The sequence below is a fragment of the Battus philenor genome, unplaced genomic scaffold, assembly GCF_028537555.1.
Source record: "Battus philenor isolate CCGP_79_NKW_IND1 unplaced genomic scaffold, ilBatPhil1.0.hap1 SCAF_8, whole genome shotgun sequence".
NCBI lineage: Eukaryota > Metazoa > Arthropoda > Insecta > Lepidoptera > Papilionidae > Battus > Battus philenor.
In genome coordinates, this window is record NW_027181748.1 from 7,954,961 (window position 1) to 7,981,320 (window position 26,360).

The window sequence follows — 26,360 nt, forward strand, 5'->3', positions numbered from 1 at the left end:
TTAAGAGTTAATTTATTATCGTTCGTTCAAATCCAAAATCGGATACCAATTTGAACACGGACACGAATTGTGAGATAAATAGTCGCTACTTTAGTTGATAAGTTAGTCATCATTGTAAACTGTTTCTATAATGTACAGCAGATAGATCACAACTAGCTTTTCTTTTTCCACGACTTTGAATAAGAATAAAATGGGCACATGAATGATTTCTACTGACATCCGCAAAACGCGCATATTTTTAGGTCATGTAAAATGCTTGAACCCTTTTACGAAATTTTGAACAGGTACATGATTAGCAAATCGATATTGTATTGTTTTTTCATTCCCAGCGTATTGGCAAATTGAAGTTTCAGTAGGCAGGCCACATAGTGTGCAGAACAAGTGGCTACTGGGACCTTAAGGTTCTGCCAGTGAACCACCAACTGTAAGCGTAAAATGTCCATTGGGTGGACAGATGATGTGGTTACCGTTGTTAAAAACCACTAAAATAACGATGACAACTAAAAGTTTAAAAACTAATCGAATTTAGGTTCTAAAGTACCAGAAAATAAAGAAATGAGGTAATGCTTCCCACAACAGACTAATTTCAATAAGTCATCAATGATCTGCTTGATAGAATAGAACTGTACTAAAAATTATCAACTATTTCATAACATAAAGTCCCCTATACACATTCTTAACCTAAACAAATCGTTATTTCATCGACGTACAAAATCGTACGCCGGGGACACATAACATTGTTTTTGGCTTACAGTTTACGGGAGGAAAAGAATAAATATTAAATTAAGGTTTTTCGCGGAACACGTAAAGGGTACACGTTCGGAATGTAAAGTTGAGTGAAGTATTATCTAAAATACTCGTAAATCATTTCGGATATAAATCTTTTATTAAACCGTATAAATATTATTGCATACAATATAGAGCAATAATGCCACTTATATGTAACTAGTATCATTATCATTTCAGTCGTAGGGTTTAAGCTGCTCGACTTACTCCTCCAATAGACATCCCACGATTGAGTAGGGAGATTATGGAAGGACGTCCCATGCTGCCATTAGCACTCCGTGGTATCTACTCCAGAACCTTGAAGCAGCAGCTTGCCGCAGTGGCTATCTATTCTGCGCGCCATGTAGCCTATCCACTGCCAATTCAACTTGACAATACGCCGGGTCAGTCGGCGACTCGTTCACCTACTACCTAAATTTCTTGCTTGCTGAAAAACGACTTCACATTGTGTCTAATCAGATCTGATGAACACATTATTACACGATCAGACAAGTTATTTTCCGATAATTCATGTGGAACCCAAACACTTTTCTATAACACAAACCTAAGAGATTTAATGTGATCGCCACTAGTTGTATGACGAATGCCAAACACTTCTTCAATTTCCCAGATAATGTCCAGATGTTTTCTTATTTACAAAGAAAGAAATAGGCAGGCAATTATTTTAAATACGACAGACCTTTTCCTCCAACCCAATATAAGTACACCGGTTTCATTTGATCCACAAATTAAAAGTTTTCTAATAAACCAACGCGTAAAATGGAATAAACAAAACAATTAAAAGTAGGTAAAAGTAATTAGGACCGAGAGCTTACCAAGAATCCATTATAATATTTAAGGACAAAATGTATTCCATCCATGTTCAGAATAGCAAAGCATATTAAAGCACCGTTTGGCGAGATCAGCGGCCATACCCCGTGGGAGCAGACTTCGTTGCAAATTAACTTAAGGTTGCTCTGTATGCAGACTATCGCTCCGCCTAACGAGGTCCGAGACCCTGCGGAACCGCGCTCTATACACGGGTAAGTTTACGAAATAATCTCGTCACAAATTTATACATACATACTGAACGTATGTTAGCATACGGCGGTCTTGAGTTCCTCGTTTCAAATACGTTGCCTCTAATTAAAATTTTGTTTATTAACGACTCCGACAAAGGCTATGTTTCGTATAATTTAGTAGCAGCATTCAATAATATAAGATGAAAACTAACTTGTGTACCTTTGTGTAAATTACACGTAAAGTAGGACTAGTATAGTGAATTCTATTATACTCGTATATCTAAGCATAATCTAAGCAATTTGTACACTTTTGTATTATTAATATTCCTTATTACACTCGTTTTGAGTACGTGATATCAATAACACATTATCGACCATCAATCTATATATATATAAAAACATAATTACTATAATTATAAATGCTACCGTAAGTCACAGTGGTAGCCCAGCGGTAGAGGACTGAGACTTGCGATCGTAGGTCGCGGGTTCGATTCCCGAGATACAATCTTATATAATTCACACTTTGTGGTTTAATAATACAGCATTGTTCACACTGCTTACGAACAAGTTTCCAGAGGACAGACTGTAGCGTTCTCTGCATACCATAATACTACACTGCAAACGCCAACCCATCTGTCAGCCGTGGCAATGTTTGGGGTGCTTTTTTTTACGGTGGATGTCTATGGACTGAAATGACGCTAGCGTAAGAACAGATTAAATATTGTTTTTATTAGGTATAATGACCTTGTAAAGGTCGCTAGATTAGGCTGCTGCCAATCAGTCCTCTCGAAAAAAAGGCCGATGTGCAGCAACGTACGGCCCACAACGGGAACAACGATGATGATGAAATGATTATGCTTCATTCGATAAGATTTTTCAAACCTTCAGGATAAGCTTAAGTAAATTGCGTATGTAACAAATGTAGCATAAAATAGATCATAGACAAATAAATTTACTACCATATTAACACATATTTCTACTTAATGAATAATTTAGCGTGTTACATAAGATTAGATAAACACATTTGCTTTGATAAGAAGTTTTCATCGAATTATAAACGCAAGTCCTATGTCAAGAGTCGAGAGAAAACGGTAGATAAAAGTCGCCTAAGAAGGCTTGGTAGAAGAGGCGGGAGGTGGAGGGAGGTGGAAGGAGGAGGGGAAAGGAGGGAAAAGAGAGATGGGGAGGCCGGCGCGCGCCGCTCGATAAATCGATGTGGGTACTATGCTATGCGGTGGATTGGCCTTGAGCGCTGCAGCCTGCAAGACACACCTCCGCCCTACTCACAAGTTCAATGCCAAGCTCGCCGTCTTCCGATGTCCTGGCACACAAAAATGAAAAATATTTACACATAACAATCTCTAATGGTACGATTTCTATGGCCTTAATATCATTTTATTTTATTATTTTTTATTATAAAAATTATATCCTTCCTAACGTTTAGCTATGGATCGTACATTATAATTGACAATATACGAAAAAAGATATTTATGACTGATTTAAAAAAAAAAAACACTTGTTCTTTAAGAATAATTATGTTTTTTTTTTCACAGGACAATGGTCATGAATTATTAATGCTTTATTACCAGCTTTTAAATTATTCAAATTAACAAGAAAGCTATACATCACTGGTGATCACTGTAAATTTTGATAATCCTATCACTATAATATTAGCCATAAGATTTTCACTATTCGACATAAGCTTATACCAGAAATTCCCAACAGGACCAGTTGAAAGTCACCAGCATCCGGGGAAGATGGGGGGTAGAGGATGACATGGTCACCTACAGTGAAGCTAAGAGAAGGTTGGCTGCTGCCGGCGTTTGTTTAAGAAGTAAGTTTGTTTAAGATGTTAGTTGCGCCGGATTCCGGTGCAACTTTGCTTAAGAAGAAAAAGGGAGATTTTTTCCCCTGAGATGAGGCGTGGACAGCTGTCTTTAATGATACTGTTGATGTGTAAAAACATTAACGGGGCGCTATCAAATAAAGATGAGTGGAACATCGACGGGGTTTGAGGTTAGGATTAAATGGAAAATCTACAAAGCCTGTTGTTACTGTGATAAACGTACATAAAAAAAACTACTGAACCATAGAAATTGTTACATACGAGATTTATACCGACGGAGCCTTCCTCATTGATGTAGTTATGTTTTATATTTATTGCTTTATAATATTATTCGCCGTAGGAAGGTCTTCTATGTAGCCTACTTCTGTTATGCACAAGAAGAAAATTAATTTTAATTTCGTTTTACTTTGCTTAAACGTTAAAATACAGAGAGATAAAAGCTTCGTAGTTAATTATTCTATAATGGGAGGAATAAATTTAAGATAAGGTTATTATTAAAACTTTCATTTTTGGTATCATAATATCATCAGCTATTCACAGCAAAATTTGTTTTCTATGAAACCGACAAATATATTCGGTTAATTTGCATAAAGAAAGATTTTTTTTTCAATAAATTGTAAAACAAAATTTAAAAAAAATACTATTCTACTCATATAAAATAACAAGTGACAATTTGCTGAATTGTAATCAACCAAAGTTCTTATGTAGATAAATAAAAACAATTTTAGAATAAACCTAAACAAACATTGTAATTTTTATTCTATACACATTTCTCGCGAATAACGTTCAAAGTGTTCATAGATAATAAATATACTTACGCAGACAACCCGATCATTACTGTTAAGCACACAATATTATTATTCTCCACATGTCCGTATCAATAGTAGGAAACATAAAAGGAAATGAAATATCAGAGGATTTCATTTCAAATCCCATTGTACCAAAGATAGCCAAAGAGACATGACATATTTCTGTAACAACCTTTGTAAAATAATTCAATCCATATGCATAACTACATTAACAAATATAAGGAAAATAGCGATGTACCCACTTAAAACATAAATTAGTTTGTTATATCTTTTTGTATGATTCATAAAATTAATGTCTGTTTTGTGGGCAACTGTACGGTACTACATTTGAGTCCCCTGTAATGTCTCGGAATTATCGTAATGTAATAAATTTAAGCAATTCATTAAACAAAGATTTTAAAAAAATCTTACAATAGTGTGAAGGAATCTAGAGAGATTATAAAGCTAGGAAATGAGTTGCTGTGCTACTATCTTAAATTTTACCATTTTAATGGTTTCCAAACACGAAAATTGATCTTAATGTGCTGTAAGGTATTTTCAAAACTAAGAAGCTTAGGTAACCTTCGTAACTTTAAATTTAAGTATGCCATTATATATATAGCCATTATATATCCAATCTGATTCTAATTAATATAAGATTAGGCTCTTCTGGCATTAATTTAATGAAGTGGAGACTCGTTGTTTCAGCATATAGACGTTCACTGCATGGCAAAGACCTCCCCAAAGATTTCTCTGTTTGGATATATCATAATCGCCACGTTTGGTAGGCGGGTCGGCGATCGCAGTGTGGTGTTGCGGTACACAATATGAACGCTACTGCCCAACTTCTGGATACTTGTTTGTGAGCAGTAACAATCCTACATAATTAATGTACAAAGTATGAATCGTATATAATACTGGATCCCGGAAATCGGACCCTTGACCTACGACCGCAAGACTCAATCCCTACCGCTATACTACCACCACTCAATGACGTACTGTGTATATATAAATAAGTAAATAAATAAATATTGCGATTAACATCATGAAAGTGTCATATTTAAGAAAAGGACCAATATATAGCCACTTTCGCACATGCAGTCGTAGTCGTGCAATAAAGTGCACCGCCCGCCAGCCCGCTCATAAATGCGCATGCGGCAAACAATGCGAATTACACAACTACCACCGCTAAATCACTCAACACGTGTCCCCCCCCCCATGGGGTATCTTCAGGAGTTATGTTACACCGATTAGTACCAAACATAGTGAGTCAAATTTGAAAAAAAAATTGCTGGCGGGCGGTACACTTTATTGCTCGTCTACGACTGCATGAGCGGAAGTGGCTATATATTAGTCCTTTTCTTACTTAGGATGGACTTCCGCAAAATAACGCCTGGTTCCATTAAATAGTGGCATATTTATAACGAACATACTGTAAATGAAGCCTCCTCCTTGCGTCGTATCAACACATATCACGCATTCTTTGGCTACTATCGGTATCGAATGTTATTCGATCCTTATTGGACTAACGAATGGGTTTGCCGCCTTGTGATCGTCGCCCATCTTCTTTTCCGGTTATCAACATTTTCTCTGCAACAACATTCTCACCATCTTTTATGGCAAACAAAAATCAATCAAATCAAATCTGTCCGAAAAACACAAAAACCCGTGTATCTTTGTACGTGGTACATAAATAAAAATTTAAAAATAAATCAATACACGTTTATTTTTAATATATTACTTTTCTGTTAAACTAGAACTGTGGTTACTCTTCTGGTGATGCTTTCAACAGTTTTTATCGGGTGGTCGTTATAACGAACTACATAAAACAACATTAAGTTTCATTTCACGGCTAAAGGAACAAGCCTTGTATCCGTAGATTACCCGAACAGAGCTTTCTTTGTCCATCTTAATTCACAAAACTACTGTAGCGAATTAATTAGTCATTCAGAGAATTAAAGGAATTTTTATATATTATTGAGTTTAAAGAGATCGTCAGTAAAAATGTCAGATGCGTGCATGATTAACATAGCAGAAATAGGCGGTAAAATATTTTACGAATTGTTCCGATATTATTACCAAAAAATTACAATATGTTTGTTAGTTTAATAATTATTTTTTATTCAAATTATTATACAATTGGGATATAATAGAACCAACATAATACAAGAACAGAAAATGATATTGAAGAATAACTTTGGAATGGTAATTCCTTTCTATAATATAAATTTGTTTACTTTATGTGAAAACAAACTATTAATTATTTCACATTTGTCTCCAGGTATAAATCTATACTATAGTACAGCAAAATATTTTTTAGTTTAATTTTAATTCTGTGAAATACAAAGGCGGGAGACTCTTGTCAAAAAATAATCTGAGACCTCAAAAACCAAAGCCAATTTATTTAAAAAATCCAATCCTTTTTTTCTCTTTGTATACAAAATATTTACTTAAAAACTCTACCAACCGGAGTAGATTTGACAAAGTTTTCTTAATAAAATGAACAGAAATAGAATTTAGTAAATATCAGTATTAATTATTAATATAAACTACTTACACAAATTCCTTAACTACGTAATCATTTTTGAAAAAAAAAAGTGAAATTGCAAAGTAAAAATAAAAATTATTTTTATTTAAAATGAATGTCTTGCGATTTTCTACCTGTTTAGTTAAATCTAGTTCAATATTGACGACATATTGCCTTAAATCTCCACATTCGAAGATTTATAACCGGTTTATTTTTTATTTAAATTTTTTTGTAAAAATGTGGATGCTTTTTTGACTAGGTGTGATGATGAAAAAGCGATAAGGTGTTCCAGGAACATGAATTGAACTTGATCATGGTTTCTTTCAAGTTAAATTATTACATACGTGCGATGCGTACATAAAGTCAAAATGGTCTTGAAATACTTATTTGAACACATTATCTTACACGAACTTCTCCGTTCACGCTTATTGACTTGTCAAGTTTTTCATCTTGTACAAACTTGTGCACCTTCGTCGAATTGTTAAGTTTTATAAAAGTACAACAATGATACTTTCTGTTAAAATATTAGTCATTCTTAAACAAGTTGATAAACGTAAGACAGCTGTCTCGAATGTTTCAAATAAAAACAAATGTCATTTAATATGAGTCGATTTTAAGACCTCATCGACCATGATCGGAAATGATTTTGAAGGGATACATAAAGACCACTTTAGATATACTTATTTTGAAGTATATCAACCGAAATTGCTAGTGACTTCTAATTGTAAATAATGTTACGCTCAATTTTACATCTAAAATCTTGCTTAACTTCCGGCCTTTGAGAAATATACACAAAAATGTCTAAAAATATGTAAAATTGTAAGTGGTTTTTAGGATCTGCTTTCAATTAAATGTTGGAGTCTCCGCGATAATAATAATAATCTAGTACAATCCTACTAATGAGATATGTCGAATTAAAGATGTTCCAATATTTTAATTTAAAAACAGCGCCTTGAATAGCACACTTATCTCCGATCAACGAGACATTAAGCGATGTACCAGCATATTCCTGTTAATAATGAAACTAAACTTAAAGATTTATTTCTAATTTTATCGCAAAATCGTTCACAATATATCTACATAAATAAAATACGAACGTTGTTGTCTTGACATTTGTACAATAAAATAAGCGATAAAATTAATTATTTTAGAAAAATAATTAAGGCAAACAAATTAGGTAAGTTAAGATAGATTCGTTGAAGGCCTTGTACTGTCTCATCGAGGTCCTGAAGGAGGCAACCGAATAAATTGACTGAAAATCATGTCTTGCTTGGAGATAACGCCGCCTGCGCGACGGTCCTTACCAGAAAGAGACCACGTCGAGGGTACTCTGTACATCTAGATTTCCCCCAAATCAACAAAAAAATTAAATATTTGCATCAAGCTTTTTATGTCCTTCATTTTTGGGATCTACGTTTCTCCCCTACCATGGTAAAGCAGCAATGTTATTCTTGTCATACTCATCTCTCATCCTTGTCAATGTCTTCTGTTAATTCTTTTTTTTTTTCGCTTCACAATATCTTGCATTCCTTTTCTTACCTAACCTGTCGTACATCGCCTCACTACCATCGCTTTCTCAGCAGGATCCAACATTTATATCTTCTTTCATTTTTGTTCACTCGGCGCACGGAAATGTAACCAATATATAAAAAAGATTTATGATGTTACTAAGGTAAATTCATATAAGAAAGCAAAAATTAATAGAGCTAATCGTGTTTTGCACACTCTACAGGTAATATTACAATGAATATTCTTAGCTCCCTCTTGCATGGTAATTACAAGGTCAATTGCTTGCTTAAAGGTCACAATAGCATTAAATTTTCGTTGCGATAACGCTTTATTTTACAAACTATCAAGAGCTATGAAGGTTTTCTCAACATATTAACCTAAAGAATACTAAACATTAACAATAGCGTCAACTTAATAGGAACATTAACTTTTTATGATAACGCTAATAAAACGTAAATGTAAAACATTGAGTTTGCTGAAGTTTCTCTTTACCTAAATAAATTTACTATTAAACGTTTTCACTTCTTAACATGACACGAGATGATAGATGTACAGAAGGAAAACTGAATTGCAATAGTCATAAAATTAAATTGTTAGTAATATTGTTTTAAAAAGATAGTATAATTCTCTACTAAAACCTAGATATTAACAGTCTTACACGCCCAGAAAACTGACAATTCAAATCAATACAATCTTGAAAAAGGTTTATGCAAACAAGAACCATTCAATACATTTTAGCATATTTGTTAAATTATAATTTATTAAACTGTAATTTACTAATTAATATTTTTTAAATTTATTATTATAAATGTTATTATGTGAACATGATATTTGATGCAATTATAATGACATGACACGATGTTAAACCTGCGGGGTGTATTATTATGTACAAAGATTGTCCGGCAGCTGGTACTTCATCATAATCTCATATGTGGGGAGTACACTGTAGAACATATACAACATAAGCCTTTTCTATAGATTTCTAAGAGAAGGGAAGCGGCATGCATCCAGCGTCTTTCTAAGACACTAAACAAGGTGTTCTGACCACATCGTGTATGAACCTTCTACACAGAGCTTGCCGGTTCGTATTCTCTACTTCTCTACTCAGGGCCCCTCCGATTCTCCGTTCTGTGCGCTATGATCCGCCTACTACCACTTAAACTCGCCAATCCGCTAACATAGCATGGTAAGTTATTATTGCATGGTATGACATTTTATACAATATATACTTCGACACGCACGCTAAACATGTCGCTACACCCGAACTTTTATTAATCAATTCTTTAAGAATATATGCGACAATAATAAATCTGATATTCATTCTATCCCTTGGTATACGAACCAGAAGTTTTAAAGATTATATTTGTCATCATCAAAATCAAATAGTTACTTTAAAACAAACATTGTTATTTACATTGATTTTAAATATCACGCAAATTCTATAAGGAGTTTATTACGTTGATTATGACGTCGCATTACGGTATAGTATAAATTATTTGCTCGAAATACACATAGCAATAAAACATGCAAACCTGATTGACCTTGGTAAAACTCTTCAATAGTATTTTAATAAACCCGTTAAATTGCGAATTGACTTATGTAAATGGAATACAGCTTACGACCTACGTAATAAGTGGTGACATTAAGTCACGCCACGGTCGCGATAAAGTATGCTCCAAAAACGAAACAGTGCTTCGTAGCGCTTTCATGAATATCCCGTTTGTTTAACTGAAGCCCGCAAGTGTACTCGTAAATATTTAATTACTCCAATCTATACGAAATAATTACAAAAAATATTAGAAACACGCTATCGACATTCTGAAGTTTCTAGGTCTTCAAATTGCCATAGTTTAACAGAACTTTCAAGGTGCATAATTTACGAAGAATTTCAAAGCAGTAAAGAACAATTTAAACATTATTGAAATATAAAAGTTGTGCTATAAATATTTGTACGAGTATTGTTATATGAAAATTCTCTTGACAAAAAGACCACTATCCTCTCTCTTTTCTTAACTCCTTTAACAGCAGGCAAAATAATTAATAAATATTTTAAACTCCGGCCTGTACAATAAATAAAAAAGAATATACAATATCATTTTAGTATTAAATCAATAACAATTCACGACTATTATAAAAATTTCAGATGGTTATTATTTGGAAACCTTAATTAAGGATAGAATGGAAACTATGGAAGCTATGGTTAGTATACTTAATGAAATAACTCCTTTTTTTCGTGCTCGAGAACATTAAATGTATTTTATTAGAAATAAACACTCTGGTACAGGCTATCAACTTTATTTTAATATTTCGTTAATTAGTACATGAAATTGTTATTCGACTTAATTAAAAAAAATTGTATTGTAGGTTTAAATCTGAAATATGAAAACAATTTGAAATGTAAAAAGAATTATTATTGTTATTTACCATTAAAAGGTGTTTAGTTAATGTTTTTAAAAGAAGGCGTGGAGCACAATAATGTGCTCAATTTTTTACCGTTCACGATAAAATCTAGTGATTTGCGTGTGTAGTATCTTTTATTTACGCTGTTTGACTACCTTCTGCTTCTGTGCTTTTACTACTGTTTTTTTATGTTACACTAATTTTTTTGTGAAAATGACTTTGACTTTATTAAATTAGAAACAATAATATTTGTTGCAAATTTGAAAAATACATCTCAGTTTGATTATTCGATTTATTTAACTAAATTTACATAGCTGGGCAACGTTTGGGAAACAACGAAATTTCTTGTCATCCAATATATTTCAATGACTTTAGACAAAGGTCTTGTTAGAACAATGTGTATAACCATGACTTATGATGAATATTGAATTATTTAAAAAGCCGTGGTTGCCCCTCAAATATGATTATAATATCGAAGTTTTGCACACTTTTTAATTTATATAGATAATAAAATACACTTGCAATTATTTCAAAGTAATAACGTTTCTTGGTGTTCCAAGTTTTAACTATAATTAGTGTTTTAGTTTTAACTATATTTGAACATTTTCAAGTAACACCTTCTTCAACACTGACCCAATGGAGTTTTTTCCGATAAACCAACTTTCTTTTCAAAATCAGACATTATTATCCTATTGAAAACAAATTGTTTCTAGCAAAAATATTGACATCAAAGACGTGATACTTTTAATGCGTTTAGTCTCCCTATACGTAGCTGATTGGATTATTTTCTAGTAATAATTCTATCATAAACGTGTTCATAATTAGACGTGAATAAAAACAAATTCTAATTTATTTATAATCCTTGGCAATTATATGGATAACTTTAAAATTTAGCTGATTGTTACTGCTTGCCTACACATTAAATACTCTCTTCGGGGAATTTCTCTGATAATTTAAAATTAAATATAGAAACTAAGAAATTATTCATTAATTATTAATGTAACAGAAAAGTTAGTGAACACCTGTCTAAATATAGCACACAACCCTCAGCTTTGTACGCTTTACTTCACATGAAGGCAAGCCTTGCGACCTATGGAATTTTATTTTAAGATGGTATATTTTTAGAAGCTTTTAAATATATACAATTTCCTATCCTAAAGGCTAAACAACATGTAACATAAGAGATATTATTAGTGACAAAGTAAAAGCTACGTGTGAGTCGGACTTATTTGAAATAAAATGTTATGACACCCACAAGGGAGACATGTAGCGCTACAAAGAAAATCTACTCGTAGACGACATTTAAAATAGAAACAAAGTTGTCTTTTATGGTAAATGTAGCGAAAGGTATTCAAGATACGTGTATTTTTAATATAACTTTTTCAACGTCTAGTCTAGAATAGAAACATTTCCAAAATATACTTTTGTGAGATCTAGTTGAATTAAAGAAGTTAAAGTTGAGAGTATAAGAAACATTTTTGTTGGAATTTATTTCTTGAAAACATGTATCAAGAATTAAATTGTATATATTAGAAAGATTGGCAAAGCTAAATCTATAAATTAAATTACTAAAACGACTGTCTATTATATTTATCTTTTCATTTTGCTCAGTTTTAAATATTTAACTCTTTGTAGCAAACTGTCTGTAAAGAAATATTAGTAACTTTTATGTTTTTAATTCATAATATCATAATTTATTTATTTTTTTAATGCGCTTCATAATTTACTACGAAAAATGTAAAACAATCATCTGATTGTAAGCAATAAATTTGAAATTGTGATACCTCTAAGGTTTCCTATTAAAATTACTAAGACATGAAAATAGTACCAAGTATGCCAATCACTTATTTAATTCTGCCCATAGTAGACTTTTTGCTGTTACTGTCAATCGTTTAACTAACGCTTGTACAATTCCGGTACTTTATATAATAACGATCGTTACAACAATATTTTACCATTTAAATGAGAATCCAGTTTTAATAATAATAAAAGGGGAAGGGTAAAAAGTACATCTTTGCGAATAACTTAATAGGAAATAAATGTGGTTTTATAGTTATAGGTATTAATTATAGATAATTTGTAATATCCTAAATTATCCCAATTTTACTTACATTTAGTCTGTGTTTATTTATAAATATTTGAAAGTTATTAAAAATTATAGCTTAACATTTATTTCACCATAAATAATCGGCTTAAAAGTCAAGAGTGTGGTTAATAAAATTATGTTACGTATTAACGCATGTTCATAAAGCGTTCTTTCATTTTCGTCGAATAAAATTAAATGCATCATTGATATCACATTTAAAAGGTTATCTCAAATAACCTCTGGGTTTTACTTTGTATATGTAACTTATTTATTCTTTATTATATAGTGGTGTCAGATCGAATCTAATTGAAGTCGAAAAATAGAATTGATTATTCAGATTAAGTAACAAAAACTTTAAGCATGACGTATAATTAAATAAAACACGGTATAAATCAACTGTGTAAAAATGGCTCAAAATTTAAATTTTGAAGATTATAGCTATATGTTACGCCACAAAATAATAAAAAAAAAACTTAATCGAGGAGAAATAATAAAGGATGTTAACAGATTCTTTAGACACATTTTGTATATTTCTAGTCATACTTTCCTTATACAAAAAGCAGGGAGAAAATAGAATTTCTTTTTAATCTCTCTAAACCATTAAATATTTTTAATTACTGTTTCTGTAGAAAAAAAACTGAATAAAGCTGATGTAATTGAATTTGCATGGAAATAAATATTTCGTATTAAAAAAAAAAGAAAATAACTGTTATGCGAAACTAGGACGATAAAAACTATTTCAAATAATATTATCGCATTCAGTAAATCAAAATGACATCTTTCCTAAGCTTTTTCATAATGGATTAGTATATATGCATGGATAATTATTCATAGATTTTCAACATTAAAACTGAAGGACATAGAAAGTGGGGCAGAATTTAATTGAGGCCACAACGATAATATTATCGGAAGGACAAGAACTATAAAAATTAAACGTTGAATGGCAATTCAAATTAGATAATTTCTTTAAGTACATGGCTGGTACAATAACAGTAATCATTTTATATTCAATACACATCTCGTGTTGAAGCAACATCATTCTATATTAAATGCGGATGGAAATAAATACATATAGTTCTTAAGTTATAAAATTTAAAAAAAAAACTGCTATTACAATAAGATTAGGTTAGGCCTTACTAATAATTGTAAGAAAACTTGGTTTGGTGACCACTATAAATGTAAATCTCTGGATTTGTGGTTCATTGAATAATAATAAATAACTTTGATATATATAAAATAATACAGTCCCATGTTACAATGTCTCTAAATTATCGTGAATTAAATAAAAAAAAAACTACTAAAATGTGTAGGATTTTTAAGTGTTATTGAAGCATGTTACCACTAAGGAAATTGTAAAATAGACCACAAAAAACCCATCTAAGTTTGTAATGGTCTCTTCTCAGATCAAAGGACGTTTGGAATCCTTTTAGCATTAACGATTTCATTATAAAGGAACGTAGTCCGATACTCGTTTCAATGAAATTGGATTGTTCTGAAATTCTTCTGGTAACATACACAAACGGGGCACTAGATATTATCCCTTTGAATAATAATATGAACAAATAGATGTTTAACCTTTAACTGTGGACGCGCGGTCTCACAGACCGCTTGCAGTTTGTAATTTTTGAGTTTACACCTTTCCCCTTGCTCCCCGCGTTTAATGCTCTCAGTAGCTTTAGTTTTAGCGCCGAAACGTATATTGAGATGATAGGTTGTGTCGGCGGACACAAATTAGCTGAGTTATTTTACTTTATACTTTAACCGCGGTCTGTCGGACCGCACGTCCTCGTTTCCTGCGTAAATAACATAAACTGTGTTATTTTCATTCAAAATGTCAATGAATATTGAACGAGAAGATGGTCTATGCTCATATTATATTGCATTCTTGACTTGTGCGGTATAAATGCTCATATACTACACAATGAGCATCAGAGCAAAAAAATAAAAAGAGGAGTATTCCTAAAAAAAATAGCCCAATCTTTAGTGATGATCTTCCGCATATGTAAAATCGAGCAATAAAACCAAATATACCAAACGAATTGAAAATGACATTGAAGCGAGATTTAGGGGCAGATATGCTCCTAGATGAACCCCCTAGCCAGGAGAGTGATTCATTAAAACGAAAAACATGTCCTCTTTGTCCAACAAAACTAAAGAGAAAGTCCAATTACACTTGTATAAGTTGTAGGCAGGTCATATGTTTGCAGTGTTCCAAACCCTTGTGCAGGGACTGCTAATAATTTTAAAAAATTGGACCAATGTCAAAAATTTTTTATTTTAATTTGAGAAGACTTTTATTTGTTTTTATATTAGGTTAAACCTTAGATTTTTAGTTTTGATTGTTATTTTTTCTAAAAATTTTAATTCATTCGAGTTTTTCGTCCTACAATTGATCTCTAGTAAATGTATGCCAAAAAGTGCCTTTAATTGTTAGTATGCTTTATTTTATTTACGAATAAAGAAAGATTGATTAAAAGCCTCGAAATTATTTAATTTTAATATACCTAAAAAACAATAAATACAATAGTGTACAAATAAAATTAATATTTACGTAATATTTGGACTTCAGAACATAGCGGTGCGAGAGACCGCGCGTCCATGGTAGTGTGACAAAAAAATGACGTCCATAGTTAAAGGTTAAGCATCACATATGTTATGTGCCTTTATACCTAGTCTAGCCATAAATTCTGTTAATGGCTGTTGACATACATTTAGTATAAACATTAATTTGAATTTCGAACTGTAGCATCTATGTCAAAAAATAGACTTTTATCCGCCATTATTGTATGTTTTTTGTTTAGAAATTATTTGTTTTGAAAATGGAGTGGGGTACTAAAGAGAATAGGATTGCAGGAACTGCACTGTACAGAGTAGGTAAGGAGCCAGCCGACATTTTTGATACATTGAAAAAGCTAGGGATTAGCCGAATGTTTGTGTATCGTACCATCCAAAGGTTCACTGAAATCATGTCCGTGAGAGATCCCGCCGACCGCGGTCTATATGAACAAACGAGGCCGTTAATGCAGTCAAGGCCAGAATTCGTCGAAATCCCAGGACACTTTCTCGAATTATGAAAAAAAACTTAGGTCTAGGGGCTTACCGGAGAATGTGTATCTTTGGTAAGCCACCGACATACCTTCCAATCAGGCACTAAAACAAAAGATAGTCGAAAGATCAAAACAGCTGTTACTTCGTTACGTGGAAGGAAAACACATAAAAATTCTCTTTACCGATGAAAAAATTTTGACAATCGAGGAGCACTACAGCAAAAAAAAATAACGGAGTGTATGCACACAGCTCTTAAGAAGCTTCCGAGGTAACGGCCAAAGTTCAGCGAGGCCATCATCCAACATACGTCAAGGTTTGGTGGGGTGTCTCCTACCAAAAGGTTACAAAACTCCATTTTTGCGAAAAAGCCGTGAAAACTTCAGCCAAAGTGTATCAAGATATCGTGTTAGAAACCTCTCAACAACACCTTATTTAAAAACGATGTGTGGTCATTTCAACTGGATTTTGCCCCTGGTCAGAAGGCGCACTACACAAGTTTGGCTTTATCAAAATGTTCCAGGCTTCATAAAGACTGATGATTGGCCTTTGTCTAGTCCGGACTTAAACCCTTTTGGTCACCCAAATATTGAGTCGCTTAAGAAATCTTTTGAGGCAGCAGTGTTTCCAATGGAAACCGTTCGAAAATCAATCGACGAATGGCCCGACCGTTTAAAAGCTGTGCATTAAAGCTAAGGGTAGACAATTTGAATTAGTAGTTCACATATCTTTTTCACTCTACATAATCACATATAAATCCTTAAAATAAATAAAATCATATTTTTATAAATTATCGGATATTTTCTTTGTCACAGAACTTATGGCTAGACTGGGTGGAATCACTTACTATTTGATTTATTACTATAACATTAGGGATATTTTCAAGGTGAAGACGGCTAGAACTAAAGTAAAATTAAACATGATTACATTGACACAAAAGACAACTGAGGTCATAATCAGTAACAAAATATCGCGAACTGTACAATAGTACATTAATAAGCTACAGTAACAATAATGTACGAGTATGTTACAAGCGTTTATCATTAAAACGTCTGTTCGAAGGATCTATTATGATTTTTATGTGTCAGGGGAATTAATCCGGCAGACTACGACACTGTCAATACATTATTCATACTTTGTTCATATATACCTATTACATATTTTTATACCAATTTGTATCGAATAAGATGAATATACAGAGTGATTTTTATTGGTGTAAAAGGCATAAAAGGAATATGTAGCTCAATTGCTACATATGTATGGTATTTATTATCCAAAAATCGATGCTTTTAGAATAATAAATAACATTACAACAATATAGTAATAAAAGGCTCTTTCAAAATTTGGATAACCACATATTTAATTTATCATGGTTTAATTACCGAGCCTTGAGACTGTACTGCCAAAAGTTATTAGCCAGTTGCAATCTAAGAGCAAAAACTAATTAATGTAACATATTTCAGAGTTATCACTTTAAAAAGAGTGATTGAAAATAGTTGTAAAAGCTAAAAAGAAATTTACGTACATATGTGCTATACATTAATCCTTTAAACTTTTACACCTATAAATAATCCATGTATGCAACCATGCTATTATTTTAAAGATGACTGCGAAATCTCAGTTGCATTGTGGCGTTGAAACAGGAACCATAACTTGAATCTAGTGTGTTTATTCCAGTTTGAAATGTGCCGTCGACTCAGGGGCGGCTTAACCTATAGTGCAGGGTGTGCAATGCACACGGGCGCCGCCGTCTCATGGGGGGCGCCGCGGCGCTCCCTGAGACAGCTAAGAGCATCGTCTTGGAGTCTATCACGGTTCGCTGCTTAGTTTCGCAACAGAGATGTGCTAAAGGTGTAAAAACAATGAGTCTTATTCTGCTGTCATAAAAAGAAAGGCCGTAACTAATACCATACATTAAGTTATAACTACTTATAAAACAGCTTGTTGGAATATGAAAAAACTTTCTTGTCACAACAGCAAAGGTAATAGTTATAGCCACGGAGGGGGGAGGTCAAGCCTAGGGGCGCCAGGGTTTCATTGCACACGGGCGCTACACGACCTTGAGGATGGATATTTAACGCTATACTTACCGGTCCGTAGTCTACACTCTAAAACTTTAAGGCCTCAACGGCTACACTGCAACAACAGTTAATTTCGTATGTCTACGGATCTACTTATCCTGAACATAACCATGATAATGTTAAAATACCGTGTAGCGATTTTTACACACTGCTCATTTCCATACAAAAAAATATTTAATCGATATTGTTACTAACTTGTAACAATACATTAACCATTTAGGATAATTATTAACGGAAATATTATAAATTTTAGGTTGATACATGTGAAAATGATACCTGAACCAAAAAAATTTGTACATTCAGGTGATATATTCAGATAACTTATTAATTAATGGCATTTTTATTTTACTAACTACATGTTAGTTAATTAAACTAAGAAGACTATAAAATCTGCACAGTTCATAAATTATAAAAGCATGCCTTGCATGCATTCGAAGCATTCTTAATTATTAAAAACATTGATAACGATTTTTTTAAATTGATGTACAAAATGTAATGTAAATAAATAATTGTTTAGTCTCGATTACAGCTTTAGCAAAATACGAGGACAGCTTTACCGTCAGGGTCGTAAACATATATCGTATGTTCCACACGCCACAATGCGGTTATTCTCAAACCGCAACGGGTGAGACATATCATTAAGAGAGGTGAGGTGTGCCGTTAAGAGAGGCGCTATACATTAATAAAATATTCTCTAGGCAAAGTGAATATTAGAGTAGATCACTCCTAATGTCACTCGGTATGTGGTAACGCCGTTTACACATTAATAAACGACAAGTTTGAAGAATTAGAAGACAACTCGCGTTCTCAGCTTTACTGTCTTCATTAATATGATTTTGTTGATTACAATATCTTTCCAATAAATACAGTTTCGGAAAATCTTTTTATACTCGGCGAGGTAGTAATCTCATAAATGTTTTTAAAAATCGTGACACCAAAGCTGCTAAAATCAGAAACCGATGGTCTGTGAATCAGATAGTGAACATTTTTTAAAATCAATTTAAGGAAAAGTTTTGACCTGCACTTTTCAAATAAGTAGCAATGTCTATGTCTATTAGCTTTAGATCGTCGAAGTAGTTGAGACCCACCTGTCTCTTACTTGCTTACTATAGTGCACTTTATAGATCGCTATATGCGGTGAATACAGTATAAATAAATCTAGAAGACGATAGGTATGTAGGTGTGAAAGGAGGCCAAGAGCAGGATGAATAATGTTTCATATCGATATATACTGATAAATATATATAATTATGAACTACAACAAAAATTAATGCACACCAAACTGTCTAACTAGGTATTCACGATGACAACATAGACGATAGTAAATTCTAAATTTAAATGACTACTTACGTCAGCGTCAGCTTTGTTGTTAAATGATTTAAGAACACAATTTTATGATGTTACTAGGCTTTGTACACTGAATAGGGAATCAAATTTTATTGGTGATAAGTTTTGTGAGATTTTAGCTACCGCGATAGTTAGTTTTAATTTTATAGTAGGAAGTACAACATTATTATGTTCCAATTTGAAGGACGCCATAATTCATTATGGTATTAACGGTGCTGCGTAGGATTTCTTTAACTGAACTTTGGGTAAAATCTGCTTTCGCTGTTACTTTACTATAACAAACCCGAAACTACTTTCGAATCTTTTACTATGTTATAATCACAATAATTTGCAAAGAAACCTATTTTTTTGTAAATATTAATTACAATGACTATTTCATACTGGTCATTTATACACTTGTATAAACTAATATGAATTTGAAATAATTTGTTGCCTGTAACTTATGATAAGTAATCAATGCGTTTCCATAAATGTTAAAATGATCACGCCTGTAAATAATTTAAAAAAAAAGTTGCCTGTGCAAAGTGTTTTTTCCAGAGTAATGATCGCAGATTAAATTAGCCTGAGTCATAGCAGAATTTATGATTCTGACAAAGTAAATGATTAATAGTTGAAGCAAAAGAGAGAAATAATGGGCGAAATTTCTTTTTACCTAGACGGAGTCAAAGCGACTATTATGGTACGATCCCGCACGCAAATAAGGACGCCGGAGGATGAAGAGGCTCATAAAAGTCATAAATCATACTTAATTCTACGTCAAAGTCACACTCGCAGCGCCCTCATCCGTGAACTGAATGTTTATCTTCTTTTATGCGATCGCAGATTTTTTACTATCAAATCTCGTAACAATAGATCTTTCAGTTCCATTATAACCACGTGTAATCGCAGAGTGCTTTAGCCGAAACACACGTAAGTGTCGATAATGATGCCTAGATTATAAAGCTGTAATAACGGCGTAAAAGACCATATCAATTAATATTTTGCTGTCCAATACTGGGGCACTGTGGACTGTTTATTTAACTTTATTTTTTAATTACAATTTAATTTTATTAGCCACCATTGATATTAAATATTAATAGTAATCAACAGTAACATAAATGACATAGAAATTTTTATTAATTTTTTAAAATAACAATTATTAATTACTCATTTCCAGTATGTTAACATATTACCGATTGTACCAGTTATATTCTATAAATAAATAAAATAGGATTATTATGTTTTAGTTGTACCTAGTATTTATTGAAAATTTCTCACTAAAATGTATTTACTCTTTTTGGTAATATCGTATGTAACTTCAAACGGTATCTATCTGTGGCTTGTTAAATTAACTCTTTTGTGAGGAAGAGAGAAAATTATCTATAGACATTGTTTTAAGGGATAGACATTACGTCATCATCCGAAAAACGTATTCGTGCATTTCTTAAAAGGCTTTATTTAATTTATTTAGTTGCCTATTCGAAAAAAAATAGACTGTACCGAATCCAATAAAATACTTTAATTCCAAGTGGAAATTATTTTTTTTTATTTTTTGTAAGATTAATGTCATTAAATGTTATTTTAATATCGTAGAAGTAAATTTTTTAAAGTTTTCGTTCAAATACACAACGGTGGCAAATTAATCTACATCTGAAGTAATCAAAACGTCAACACTAAAATAATGTAAACTTAAGATGATTTTTGCTTTCACTAGAATTTTTACACAGTTTTGCAGTTAATTATTCAATAAAGAAATATACTTCTTCACTATAATAAATTCGTAATATCTATAGTATTCCTCCGATACCGTTAAAACTATAAAATTTCTGTTACTCCATACTGGTTATTTTGAAATCAAAATATCTATATCAATTTATACAAAAATTCTAACTTCAAAATCATTTTAAGTTAAAGCTGTTTCCACAAATTTGTTCGAAATTAGTTATTCATTAGTTTTTGCATCAATTCAGACTTCAATTACCGCTGATATGTATTGTTAACAATTGCAAACGATGATGGAAAAGCTCGCCCCTTCAATAATCGAGACAACAGGACAATTGCTATAGTAAAGAGCTCCTTTAAGGCAGCAGCCTTTTACACACTGCCAGACAGACAGACATTTTGCTAATATTAGAGAAGCAGTTACTAAGACTCCGACACCTACAAACTTTTCAAACCTTGTTCCAACTGGAAATAAAATGATATCCGTTAGGGCAGTTAAAATCACCTACAAAGGATTCGTCGAATCAAACTCGCGGAAACACATCTTTAACAATAGTGCACATTTATAAATTAATTTATATTGTTATTTCAGTTTAATTACGTTTATATTTACGGCTCTTTGATATGTAAAGACCTGATACAGGAATACATCTTTTGTATAATAACGTTGGAAAAATCCTAATAAGACACATACTACAGAGCAAATAAAGAGTTTCTTTTCATCTTGGAAAACAAATTTAAGAAACCCTAGTTTTTATCATTGTAAACAAGTTGTAGGTTAAATTAAGAAGACAAACTAGTTTTATGCTTAATTCTGTTTGTGTAGTTTCTAAAGTTTCTGACTTAATATTAATTACATCACAAATAGTTTTTTTATTATTCAATAGGCAGAGATTTGGTATTCTAGCCCGGAGCTCTAAATAACAAGAAAATTATTTGGTCCAGTAGGCCAAATTAATTTGCCTAAATCTGTATATTTTCCTCCCACGTTTCGCAAGTTTATGAACAATATCATAAACATGTTTGTTTAGGATCCTTTACTCACCATTTATCAGGTTAATATTTCTTTATTTCGGTACAAAGTTTACGAAAACAATATAAGCTTTTTCGTTTAAAATTATTTGACCTTTGTCTATGGTCACCTGTCTACCGTAGGTAATGATAGCGCAAGGGCAGATAGTCTATAAATCAAGTATATCTAGAAAGTAGTTGTAAAAAGCAATTTTGCAATGGGTGTGGTCAAATCAGTCAGTCTTATTGAGCACATTTATCAAAGACGAGACAACATTTTAGAAGAAGAATTTAAAAAATAGTAAGGCTTAGCCAAAAAAAAATTCTTTTATAGAAAATCTTATAAACCTAGTAGTAATATTCTCTGTTTTATAGGGAATAAGAAATCCAACGGTCCGCATCTGTCATCGAACCTAATAAGCTGCAGAGACGAAACGGACGGAAGCTACTCTTAACGCTGTTTATTCAGTCTTTATATTTCAACAAGGAAAATTGAAGCGCTATTTAACTACATTATTCCACGTGTTATTCTTTTATCAAAATTTATGACTTATTTGTTAATAAAATTTTAATCAAAGAATAACACGGAGTACAAAATGGGTTAACAGGGCTTCAGTTGTTTGTAGCATAATTTCTTCATGTATAATTTATTTAGAGGTCAAAAAATTAGTTATTTAAAGTTTTGCTTTTTAAAGATGACAATATTTATCTGCCTTTCTTATAAATACAATTTCAGAATACGCAATTTTTTTCTGAACTCCGAATTACAAATCCTCAAATGTTTTTACTTATATTCATTATGAGGCATTATAATATGGAATGGACTAGAAAGTACGCAATCGTAAAAAAATAACAAATTTGTGAGGTAAACAAATTCAATAATTTATCAGACTACCTATGTCCAGCTGTGGTAGTCCTGTAACTGAAATGATGAAGATGATGATAGACATCTATAAGTTGAGGTGCGCTATTACATAGGCGGTGTCAATAATCGAATATGAGCAGCTTTAATTCTATGAAAATAACCTTGTGCAGGTTATTTTAAGAGCATAAGCGCAAATTAATCAACATGTAATTGATTTTAATTAGTAGTCTTCCCTTGTCATAGGTCTTCATGCATTCGCTGAAGAGAGTTGTTACAGTAAAACTCACAGCTTTTTTTTTTGGTTAATTGTGAAAAGGTAAGGAGTCGTTTACACGTACACGGTTTACATGGTGTCGAAGCTTCCTCTTTATCTTATGTCAATTGTTCTACCACTCTATACAAACCGACGTGTTTTTGTAAAGATGCTTATTTAACCTGTGATATTGATATTTCTTGCATTAATTTCTGATTGATCTATAAGTTGGTGTATTACTCAGTCAACAAAATCGGGCATATCGGAAGACTACAATATTTAAACAAAAACTACGTAGGTATCAAGCTTCAATATCAATAGTAGTTCGGCAGAAAAAGTTCCACTGAAAGAGTCATAATTTCATTAGCAAAGTGTAAATGATATCTTAAACTCACGTAGTTTAAAATTTACTCGGTTTAAAATTAACATGGACGTATGTAAAGAAATTGAACTTTGCTTTTATGCATTTATATGACATTTACAGCTCACTGCTATACTACCAAAAAGTATCTATGATTTATCTATATATAGGAACTCTGATACACAATCTCACGTAATCTTGAAATATAAGACATAGATTATAGAAGAGAAGATGACGAAGAGATGGAAAAGAAGACATACAGTATAAGATCAAACAATTTTGAGGTCATTGAGCACATATTATTTTTTGCGTGTTTATTAATTTTTCGAGCTGAAAAAAGTCCTGTGTACCATCTACATGTACATACCATGTTCAATTACCATGATACTGTTTCTTAAGAGCAAATTAACAGAACAGAACAGTAACAGAACTAATAAACATCTTAAGGCTTTGTAATTACATGCATCATAGCTTTATTACATCGTCATTGTAACTGCAAAGTATTTCTAACCAAAGAAACATAATATGCAACGATATATAGTCTTTAGAGTTTAGAAAAATGTTAATTTTGTAAGAATCGTAATTCTTTCTTTGTATTTTTCTTAATATCTAATTGTTCTTATAAACCTCTTTAACTAAATTAAAAAAAAAAAACATTACGCAATTTGTTTTTAATTTTATAGCGTTATTAAAATTGTTTACGACGTTTAATTTAATTCAAACTTTAAACGTCATGAAATAAAAAAATAAGAGCGTAATAAAATTTTGAAAAATAGTTAAAGAGGTTTATTGAAACTTGTAACACCAATACTCATTATTCAACATAACGTAGAATAAACGATAAAATTCAATCATGTACAATTTGATGTAATAAAAATCAAAGAGATATATAACATAAAATAATACAGATCGATAATCAATTGTTATCAACATCTTGTTAGTGCATCTGACATGAAAGAGCTACATCGATGCCGCTATTGCATAATAGACTAGGGTATCGGCGTATCGATGAAAATATCGATATCCATGTTTGGTGTTGATATGATTATATATGATGTCTTTGTTTTTTTTTTGTAAATGGAATATAATAGTTATACTTTAATAAGCAATTTTATCATATGGACATAATTTTCTCAACGTTAAAATAATATAATTGTTTTAGTAAATTCTCGATGACTCAATATATTTCATATCTTTGATGACTTTTTGTTAATTTTCTTTAAAGAAAAATATGTTTTCAAACATTTATAGCACAACACATTTGACTAAAAAATAGGATTGATTTTAATGTATGAGTAGCCTTTACATTAATTACTGACATTCCTCGTAAAACTGTAAGACGGAGCACACTGAAATGCGTTAACAAAGATTAAATACAGATAGAAAAATATTCAACAAAATTATAAATAAAAATTTCACATCATTATTGCTAGTAATTATAAATCTCTACTCGGATCTGCAGCTGTGAAACAGGACTGCCCTCTGCTCAACACGAGATTTAATTGAATTATTTGAATGAATCCGACGCTTCCGCTGCCCCGGGCCGTACACTCAACTGATTATCCAGGATATTCCAATTGCCGGTTCCCAAACAAAATATAATACATTTTTGCCCGTTTTATACTTTTTTTTAAATTTACGACTTTTTTGTTCTTACAAAAATAAAATATAAAAATTTTTATTTCACTTATTTATTTTCAAAAAAAGGTTTTAATTTTTCGGATTTATTTTTCATGGTTAACATCATTTCAATATTATTTCATGATTAATTATAACAACAGTTGCAAATAAATAATTATACCAAATATTGAAATATAAAAATACTAACATGCAAGAGTAAACAAAAACACTAGAAATTCTAATAATTTCGTAACTTAAATTAATTATTATATTGATAAACAGCGTCTAAATAAATAAAATGTTATCAGAATAAATACGTCTATGCTTACCTTATATGTATATAAAAATCATTTGTCAAATTTGACGATTCGACCTTCGGTAAATAATTAACAGAAGGGAGGAGTGCAATCGACACTAGGAAGTCTAGAGGTTCACTCAAACACTCGCGTTTCGTATGATATGTATATAGTCAGTAAATATTCGAGAATCTAACGGAAAGCGATTCCATTGACGTCTCCGTGTAGACTGAGCGCTAGTCGGTCGGTGGCTTGCTGCAAGGGTTGCTAGCTTCTGACACATTTCACCACATTTCGGGGGCTATACGAAAAATAAGTATACGGTTGATCGGTTACAGGTGTAAAATCTTTAAAGGGGTGAAAGTATTGCCTTTGCTGTCTGTTACTGTAGGTTCAATATCTTCCATTAGCAATGCTTTCAGAAATGATAAATAATAATTATTATATAATGGGGAAAATGCGTTTTTAAAATTTGGATTACTACATTTAAAAATAATTGATGTTTACTATCTTTCCCTGCAGAATTTGTACTGTCTGAAGTTATTGGCTTATCCCGTATCAAAACAAAAAATAAATATTTCATATTTCACAGTTATCACATCATACAGGTTAATTGGAAATAGCTGTAAAATCTTTTTGCTGAGAAATGAACTACAAATCCACTCATTTAAAGCTTAACACCTATAATCGTATAATCATAATAATACACCAATAATCAATCACCTTGAATGATTTTCCACAATACAAAAAAAATTGAATGCATTTAAAAAAGGTTTTTAGTTGAATAATAACAAAATATTTCAAAAAATTTGTTACAAAATTTAGCTTATTTCAATA

At 31.8% G+C, this 26,360-nt stretch overlaps 1 protein-coding gene across 1 annotated transcript in view; it reads right to left on the reverse strand.

Annotated features, from left to right (window-relative positions):
- The window catches only part of LOC137931641 (acetylcholinesterase-like), a 42,210-nt gene extending 16,477 nt beyond the window's left edge, over positions 1–25,733 (reverse strand). Inside the window, exon 1 of the mRNA XM_068775109.1 lies at positions 25,557–25,733. The gene's annotated coding sequence lies outside the window, so the exon portion shown is untranslated. The remainder of the gene's footprint in view (positions 1–25,556) is intronic.
- Positions 25,734–26,360: the final 627 nt, after the last annotated feature.